Source organism: Argentina anserina, chromosome 7 (genome assembly GCF_933775445.1).
Source record: "Argentina anserina chromosome 7, drPotAnse1.1, whole genome shotgun sequence".
NCBI classification, from domain to species: Eukaryota; Viridiplantae; Streptophyta; class Magnoliopsida; order Rosales; family Rosaceae; genus Argentina; species Argentina anserina.
The window spans coordinates 22265017-22275491 of record NC_065878.1 but is presented as its reverse complement, the minus strand read 5'-3'; positions in this window follow the sequence as shown (position 1 = coordinate 22275491).

Here is a 10475-nt window from a genome sequence, read left to right as displayed (position 1 = left end):
AGTTGCTTGAGTTTGTAGAAGTCTTCATGGATGACTTTTCTGTGTATGGGAACTCATTTGAAGAATGTCTTGATCATCTCTCCCTTGTCCTTAAGAGGTGTGAAGAGACGAATCTAGTGCTTAATTGGGAGAAATGTCACCTCATGGTGCAAGAAGGGATTGTTCTTGGCCACAAAATATCATCGAAGGGGATTGAAGTAGATAAAGCAAAGGTTGAAATCATTGAGAAGTTGCCCCCTCCCGTGAATGTAAAAAGTGTAAGAAGCTTTCTTGGGCATGCCGGTTTTTACCGAAGGTTTATAAAAGATTTCTCTAAGATAGTGAAGCCTCTTTGTGATCTATTGGCCAAGGAGACTCAATTTATATTTGATGAAGCATGTTTGAAGGCATTTGAGAGGATAAAGGAGTTGCTTACCAATGCTCCTATTATTTGCTCACCGGATTGGACTCTCCCATTTGAAATTATGTGTGATGCAAGTGATTACGCCTTGGGAGCAGTGTTGGGACAACGCAAGGAGAAACTCTTGCATGCCATCTACTATGCAAGCAAAACCTTGAATGATGCCCAAGTAAACTATACTACCACCGAGAAAGAGTTATTGGCGATGATATTTGCCTTAGAAAAGTTCCGAAGCTATCTCTTGGGGTCTAAAGTCATTATCCACACGGATCATTCCGCACTCAAGTATTTATTATCTAAGAGTGATGCCAAGCCAAGACTTTTGAGGTGGATCTTACTTCTTCAAGAGTTTGACATTGAAATTGTCGACAAGCCCGGCAAGGTTAACTTGGTAGCAGATCATCTCTCTTGACTTACTCATCAAAGTGAAGATAATGGGGTGCCTTTGAATGAATCATTTCCGGATGAGAGGCTGTTTTCCATTGTTGAGAAGAAGCTACCATGGTTTGCACATTTGGTTAACTTCTTGGCAAGTGGGGGAAAATGTTTTCCTAAGACATTTGATTTCCATTCAAGAAGGAGACTCATTAAAGAAGCAAGACACTACTTTTGGGATGATCCATACTTATTCAAGCAATGCAAGGATCAATTGGTGAGGAGATGCATTCCGGAGGAAGAAATACAAAGTGTCTTATCTTTTTGCCATGATCAAGCTTGTGGCGGTCACCATGGAGGAAAGAAAACGGCTCAAAAAGTACTTAATTCTGGGTTTTGGTGGCCGTCATTATTTAAAGATGCACATTCTTATGTGAGCTCTTGTGATCGCTGTCAAAGGGTAGGCAATATTTCCTCAAGAGACCAAATGCCTTTGAACTATATGCTTGAAGTGGAGATATTTGATGTATGGGGCATAGACTTTATGGGACCCTTCCCAAGTTCATATGGCTATCTCTATATCCTTGTGGGAGTTGATTATGTAAGCAAATGGGTTGAGGCCGTGGCCACCAAGGTAAATGACCACAAGGTCGTGCTCAAGTTCCTTAAAGAGCACATCTTCACAAGATTTGGCACACCTAGAGCAATAATTAGTGATGGAGGCTCCCATTTTATAAACAAGCCATTTGCGGCCTTATTGAAGAAGTATGGGGTTAAGCACAAAGTCTCGACACCATACCACCCCCAAACAAATGGCCAAGTTGAAATATCTAACCGGGAGATAAATAGCATTCTTGAAAAGGTGGTGTCTACAACTAGAAAAGATTGGGCAATGAAGCTTGATGATGCTCTATGGGCTTACCGTACCGCATTCAAAACACCTATCGGAATGTCTCCATATCGTCTTGTTTATGGAAAGGCATGTCATTTACCGGTTGAGTTGGAGCATAAGGCTTATTGGGCATTGAAGACCCTCAATTTTGACATAGAAAAGTGTGGTGAGGAGCGGAAGTTAGAGCTTTGTAAGCTAGAGGAGCTTCGGATGGATGCCTATGAGAATGCAAAGATTTATAAAGAGAAAACTAAGGCATTCCACGACCAAAAGATCAAAACCAAGCACTTGGAGGTTGGGAAACTTGTACTTCTTTTCAACTCCAAATTAAAGTTGTTTCCCGGCAAGCTAAGATCAAGGTGGATTGGGCCATTTGAGCTTGTTGAAGTATTTAGTCATGGAGCAGTCACATTGAAGAACTTAAGAGATGGATCTACTTTTAAGGTTAATGGTCATCGAGTAAAGCCTTATCTAGAGGGTGCACCAAAAGATACTTATGCGGAGGTGAAGTACTTCGAGGACCCTCTCACCATTTGAGCAAGCATTATGGACCTTGTTAATGTCCTTAAACTTAAACCCGTCTTGGCGGACTCCAAGGGTTAGCATAATAAGATGGAGCTAAGGGATTGCAAGGACCAACGAGCTTTGTGAGTTTTCACCATCCACAATTGGCACTATGGAGCTATATGAGATCTTCAAAGAGTTTGCGTTTTCTTATCCTTCACTCTCATTTTTCTAAGCATGATTAGTTGTGTTTGTGGTTCCATGTTAATAAATTATGGCAATGAGAGTTTGGATAGTCATTTCATACTTGACCAATGAATGAAACACAAAAGATTTAGCTTTTAGTGAAATGATTATCCAAAGTTTAAGTGTGAGGTGCTTGTTAGGTAATTGTGTTGGTTAGTTTGTATTGACTAGGATGTGGTAAATAATTTACATAGTTTATACCTTATATTTGTTTCACTATTGTTCACGGCACATTGAGGACAATGTGTAAATTAAGTGTGAGGTGTAAGGCTAAGTAATTTCATTCCTTATAATTTTTTTTATGTTTACTTTATAAAAAAAATCCATAAAAATAGAGATATTTTGAAAAATGCAAAAACAAGTTTGTTTGTGGTTTACTTGCTTGGTGCCAATAACAAAACAATCATCATATTTGGATAGATTGATTTTGAGCATGTTTAGAGGTTAAAAATCAATGCTTTGTTAATAGGAGGATTTGGCATTTTGTGCTCACATATGTTTAGAGTCATATTGCCTATGTCATTTTAAATGCATTCATGTGTGAAAGATGAGGACTATATTTGTTGAAACGATCTATGCCTATGTGAGATTTTGAGCCGATGAGAGTGCATAAAAGTTTCTAATGCACTAGTTGTTTCATTGTGTGATCAATTCATTGTGCTTGCAATCTAGAACTTGCTTTAAATCTTTCGAGACTTTTATCAAGGCATGAGTTTTTATTGGGGAAGATCAAGGCATTAGGTATCCACCAAGGCCAAATAGCTTTTATCCTTTAAAAAATATCCATTAGTAAGCCAATTTGAGCCTATGTAGTTTTGTGTTAGCCTTTTCATTTCTTTACCACCATAAATGTCTACCATTCTTAAACTTAAACATTTTTTTTCTATCCTCTCTAAGCCAAGTGGTAAGCAATGTGAGTCCTATTGTTAGTTTGGTGCTTGTAAATGAGTTTGAGATATTTCAAAAGAATAAGTGTGACGTGGGGTAGATTAGTCTTGTGTGTAGCCAAGAAAAAGAAAAATGGTGACTCTAGACATGTTCACAATATCAAAAGAATCAATCAAAATCAAATATGAACTAGGGTCACCAAAAATTAGTGCTAGTAAAAAAAAACAATTGTTGCAAAAAAAAAAATTCCAAAAAAAAGTGAAGAGAATAATTTAGTAGTCTAGTTGTACTTGAGTTTTGTGGAATCAAGAAGTTACAAAGCACATAGAGTTGTGAAGTGTATTATGGGATCTCAACAAGAGAATTGCTTACTATGAGGCTTAGAATTTGTGATATATTTCATTTTATTTCTTAAGCTTCCACCTTCAGCCCTATACAACCAAAATAAAAGACCTTGTGATCCGAGAGAACTCATGTAATGATCATGTGGAGAAAAGATTGAAGAACAAGCTTATGGAAAGCGTGTCCATTGAATTGCTTTTGAGTGTAAACACTAACCAAAAACACTTGAGTGAAAATGAGTGTATCCATGTGAGTTTGATGGTTAAACAAATGTAGTCCAAATTAATCGTATATGGATAACTTTAAGATGACACACATGGCATACGCATATATATACTTTCTTAAGGATGACATTCCAAATCCATTTATTAGCCTTGCATTTCGAAAATTTAGTTTCTAATCATGCTCAATTGATATCATGGTTCTTTAAAGGAATTGGTTGAATTCAAGATGGAAGCAAGTGACCCATTTAGTTTGGTTGTGTTTAGTTTTGATTTGCTTGAGGATAAACAAAGTCTAAGTGTGAGGTAGTTTGTTAGGTTAATATTAACCTAGTAATGTTTACCTTATTCTTATTCTTTTGCTTTATATTTTTGTATATTTATTTATTTCTTTTTACGTTTCCTACTCATGCTAGGAAAATGTGCAAATGATCGGAAACATGTCAAGAATAGTGGATTTAGCGCACATTATGGACTCGGGTGAAAGTTTCAAGCCAAAAAGAGCAAATGTGGAGATTTCATAAGAAAATAAAAGTCAACGCCGGAAAATGCCGGTTAAACTCTGGCGATGAGAAGGTGGTTGCCGGAAATGGTGGTGGTTAAAGTCAATGAAGCATATTGGTGAATTATGAATTGTAAATTTTAATTTACAATTTAAATTCAAAATAGAAGAAGACAAATGAAGGAGACAATTTCAAGAACATGATCCACAATTTGTGCTCCATGAATTGGGGATTTAAATTTAAAATAGAAGAAGACAAATGAAGGGGACCATTTCAAGAACAAGATCCACAATTTGTGCTTCCACATTTGTCCACCATATCTAACCATTCATTCCCTTACATCTCCACCATTCATTTGTGACCTTAAGGTCTTTAAATACCCTCATTCTTCACAAATTCGTGCATTCTCCTTCACCACACTAAAACTCCATCAAAACTTCATATTTTCCATAGTTTTAACATAGTTTTCTTAGGCCTAAGTCATAGATATCAAGTTGTGCAAAGAAAAGTGTAAAGTGTCTTGAGTTTTCACCAAAAACTAAAGATCATTTACACCCTTGATCAATCACAAACTTGTTTCATAGATTTGGGTCACTTCACTCTCTTTATCCTCTACTCATACTTTTTCTCAACCATTGTTCTTTGTTCCTAGATTGTGTGGATAAAGTATGGTGTTCATGGAGTTCTTCTTTTGTTAGAACCCATTAATACCATACTTAGAAGCATTTTCTTTCTTATTACATCTTTGTGGGTAGTAAACCTTTAGAGGTACGGTTTGGTATCATTTGTACCAAACCCTTGGTAATCTCTTCTCTCTTTATTCTACTTCTCTTTTGATGTATTTCATTTCCAAGGGTTGTTGTATTTAATGGGTTGTGAGTAGTTGGATTTGAGGCTAGGCTAGCCCTAGCCAAACTCATGTGCTAATGAATTCATTTTACTTTTAATTGATGTTGATGCATGTTGAATCTATGGGCTTCTACACTTAAAATGCTTACTAAATGTGTTACTAGTTTTGTCACCTAGAAACATGTTTAGGTAATTAATGAATCGGAACTTGAACTTGACAACTTCTTGAATCCGTGAGCATGGGTAGCCTTTAGGTGGTGGCTTAGTGTTTCTTACGGGAAATACTAAGTTGCTTGAATTTCTTACCATGAACTTAATGCTTGTTCCATGAGTGTAATTACTCTAAGGGGGTGTTATGCTTGTGGTACATAGCCCACTTATATTATAAGGTAATATAATTGGGACTAAGGTTTTGTAATTTAATTTGGCTCCAAAAGACTTTGTTAAATTACATGATTAGTTGGTTTCTTGGTAGCTTCACCAAAGCACTAGGGGGAAGTTTGTCAAACATGTTATGCATTAATCTTGAGTTACATTTGTGCATGAGTAAGGCTAGGTGCAATGCCTAAGTCTCTACTCCTCTTTTGATTCTATCTCTACATTTACCTTTCTTTGTTGTTTTAGTGCAAAAATTAGTTTACTTAGCTTAATTCTAAAATCAACCAAGTCGATTCACTACCACTTGTTAATACCATCTCCATGATTCTTAGCTTCCAAAGGGCTAAGGTTGTCAACTTGTAAAAAGTTAGAATGCATGTTTTTCTAGTTTTTCTTGCGAAACTCTAGTTAGAGTTGAGTTTCCCCCAATCCCTTGGGTACGATACTCTACACTTTCCCTTACTAAAACTTGACCTCCTATACTTGGGAGTAGGTAGTTTCACCCATAAATACACATAATCATACTTAAGTGATTCAACCAACAGACCCTATATAAATTTCAACAGTTTTAAACATGATTTGACCGTCCGTACCTACGGTCAATAAAAAAAAAGACGTTTTCACATAATAAAACTTCATTGACCGGGGCTTTGCCAAATAGATTTCTTCTGTGCGACCGCGCACAATATGTAACAAAAATTAGGTGATTTCAGATATGCAAACGGCTTTCGGCGTTCGCATATTTGTAATAGGTTCTCTCTTAGGGCATATTAGTGGTGTTTTCGATTTACCAGAAATTCTGACGGTCAAACGAGGTCCGAATTGGATGAAATTTTAAAATGATCACTAAATATATATACTTATCACATTGGATGGTGTTAATCAATTCCAATAAGTTTATTTCATATAGTCGCTTCATAATGTGATAGTTTTATCATAAAACCTAATATAAAGGTTATAATACATTAGTGGACACTTTGGTGATTGACAACTCAAGTTCGAAATATGGTCGATCGACACCAGTATATGTGATCAGTATATATATTTAGGGAACCCATAAAAAATTCGTCTATTTTGTACATGGTTTGACCGTTCGTACCAACGGTCAATTAAAAAAGAAGCGTTTTGACATATTGAAACCTTATTGACCTGGGTTTTGCTAAATAGATTTATTCAGTTCGACCGCGCACGATAGGTAACAAAAATTAGGTGATTTCATATATGCAAGCGGCTTTCGGCATTCGCATATTTGTAATAGGTCATTACTTAGGGCATATTAGTGGTGTTTTCGATTTACCAAAAATTCTGACGGTTAAACGAAGTCCGAATTTGATGAAATTTTTACAGGGTCACTAAATATATATACCGATCACATCGACTGGTGCCGATCGATCCCGAAAAATTTTCTTCATATAGTCGCTTCATAATGTGATATTTTATTATAAACCTAATATAAAAGGTTATAATACATTAGTGGACAGTACGGCGATCAATAACTCTATTTCGAAAATACGGTTGATCGACACTAGCAAATGTGATCAGTGTATATATTTAGGGAACCCGTAAAAATTTCGTTCATTTTGTATATTGTTTGACCGTCCGTACCTACAGTCAACAAAAAAAAAGGCGTTTTGACATATTAAAATCATCATTGACCGGGGCTTTGCTAAATGGGTTTCGTGCGACCGCACACAATCGGTAACAAAGATTATGTGATTTCAGATATGCAAACGACTTTCGATGTTCGCATGTTGGTAATGGGTCTTCCCTTATGACATATTAATGTTGTTTTCGGTTTAACGGAAATTCCGATGGTCAAACAGGTATGAATTGGATGAAATTTTTACAAGGTCACTAAATATATATACCGATCATATCGACTGGTGTCGATCGATCCGAATAAGTTTCCTTCCTATAAATGTTTCATAATGCGATAGTTTTAAGGGTGGGCATAAAACCCGAAAAGGAAAAACAAACCGGCAAACCGGACCGAATCGGCCCGGTTGGTCCAGGCTTTTTGTATTTTTTTTCAGTGTTTTTGTGGTCCGGGCCAGGCTTTTGTCTTAGTCGGGCCGGGCTCAGGCTTTCACAATCTCAGGTCAAAAGGCCCGAAAGAGCCCGGGTGTATATGTATAGTCCATTTACAGGTTAATTCTATGATTTTATACTTCTATCATAGTATAACTCACACATGATATAACCCCCAAAAACCCTCAGAAACACCCTAACCTCAAATCGCGCCGTTCTTCTCTCTTTCACAAGAGAGACTACTTAGACTAGTAGCATCAGGTCACCAGTCCGAGGCTCCGAGCATAGAGACAGATCTCCCAAACTCTTCTTCTTCCTTCCTTCATTCCTAGTCTCCTAGGTCTTCGATTCATCACCATCGATCTTGTTTCTCTTGCAATTCAATTCCTAGGTACATTAATCTCTTTCCTCTTTCTCTTATTCATTCCTCCTATTCCAATCTGAGCTATCAATTAATCAGTACCTAGGATTTATGTTGTTTTAGTTTTCATTTCCAGCTACATGTTTCAAATCTCGCCACTCAAAAAGTCAAAGTCTCAAACACTCAAAGCTATTGTCATCGATTTGCCCAGAGATTACGAGAACATTGAGAAGCCGAGAAGGTAAGCTCGATGAATCTCTACTTCACTTTGTCTCTGATTCTCTCTTTCACAATTTTACATATTCACTTTGATTTCGATTTGATATTGTACTCTACTTCACTTTCGATTTGGTAATTTGGATTCTGATTTGATGATATTGTTGACTGATTTGGTGAATTTATAGGGAAAAGCTGAACAATAGAGCAGAGACTGAGAGTCTGCATATGACAGAATTACAAGAAAACTGGATTACTGGAAGTTCTGGTCTTTTAGAACAATACAGATTTTGGGCCCGTCGACCAGCCCGGTACGGTTCCCACCGGTTTCTTCAAATTTTAACTACAAACCGGCCCGAAAATATGGCTACCGGTATGGTCCCGGGTTCTGGCAAAAAGTGGCAGGTTCCGGCCAAGCCCACCCTGTTTTATTCTAAACATAATAAAATATGTATATATAATATTTTATTATTTGGCGGACTTTTACAGGCCGGACTTTGCGAGCTTTTGGCGGGCCGGGCCTTGCGGACTTTTAGTAGGCCGGGCCGGGTTTCACACCTCTAATTTAAGCTTGACACTTTACCCACGGAAACGGGCTTTCTCGCGGGCCGGGTAAAAGTCCGTCGGGCTTACGGGCCTCCGCATGCTTTTCGGATCCGCGGGCTAAATGATGAGGCCTACATATATATTATATATTTTATTCTTATTGGGTGGGGATTGAGACGGTTGTCATCCCCACCCGTTACCCGATTTTATATTTTGAATATAGAGAATTCCCATACTCGTTTTCATTTTTACCCATTACACAGCCATATTATGATCAAATACCTGTGATTACTCTACCTAATGGGTAATATTATCATCCCTAATCTAGATTTGAAGCACATGCATGATGATTAGTTATTAGGGTTAATTCCTCCTATGGTACCTAAAGTATGGCTACTTGGACAATTTGGTACCTAATGTATGAAAACGGACAATTTGGTACCTGAAGTTCTCATTTGTAAGCCATTTTGGTACCTCTATCAATTTTGATCATATTTTTAAGGTTATTTTCGTCATTATAGTCCTAAACTCATTAAATTCACAGTTTTCTTCATTTCTTCATATAACTGCATTTCTTTGGAGACAATTAAATTGATATATCTACTCCACTTAGCATCTACTTCGTATATATCGAAAATAATTTGTTTTCTTAATATACTTATTGTATCCTAATTATTTTTTGCAAAGGAAATAAATTGTCTTTATGCAATTATAAATTTTTATTAAAATATATTTCTTAAATTACTTATAATTAAAATTAATTTAGATTGATAGCTACATTATGAAAAATTATATACGTAAATCATCACATATACTAAGCGGATGAGTTATCAAATTTTTAATGATAATTTAGAGGCAATTTGAAGGTATTATGAAAAAATGAAATAAAATAGAGATAAAATGACGGAAATAACCATGAAAATATGGTTAAAATTGACATAAGTACCAAAATGGCCTAAATTTGAGAACTTTAGGTACCAAATTGTCCGTTTTCATACATCAGATACCAAATTGTCTAAGTAGCCAAACATAAGGTACCATATGAAGAATTTATCCTAATTATTACTAAAATGGTTAGTCATTCCTATACCACCGCGCTAGACTCACTCCTCTTGATGAAATTTGACATTTGACAAGTATTTTTAATCCTTAAGTGATCGAATTATGTTGAGTTCGCCCATGTGTAAAAAAGAGCTAATTGGTATGACTAATTAAGAAGGCCAGTGATATATAAAAATTAAGAAGCGAAAGGTTTATACTGATTAATCCATTAATCCTTCAATTACTTGGAGAAGGATCAGGTCGATCTAATGCGACCCCCAACTAACCCAATAGCTTCATTTCTTCAATGATGATGTCGCTACCTTCCAAGTACATGACATTATACCCTACATGATTATCTTAATTAATGAATTCATCTCCCTATTTTCAATTTGGCAAAAAAGTCTATAATTAACTAAGACTAAAACAGACCCATGGGATTTGGTGCACAGTACTGAAAAGTAGTAAGTTGCACTTACATTAGTTGCATGCATGTTAAGGGAATGCTTATATGATATTTTTGGTAATAGAAGGTCGCTAGTTTGATAATCTGTATATGAAAAACATTTCATGTAAATAGTATGTACCGTATTTATTCTTCTGTTCGGAGTAGGTGATCCATACGTCCACCATTTTAGTATATAAAAAAAACTAAGACTAAAAAGAGTAGAGTAGTTTCTAGTCA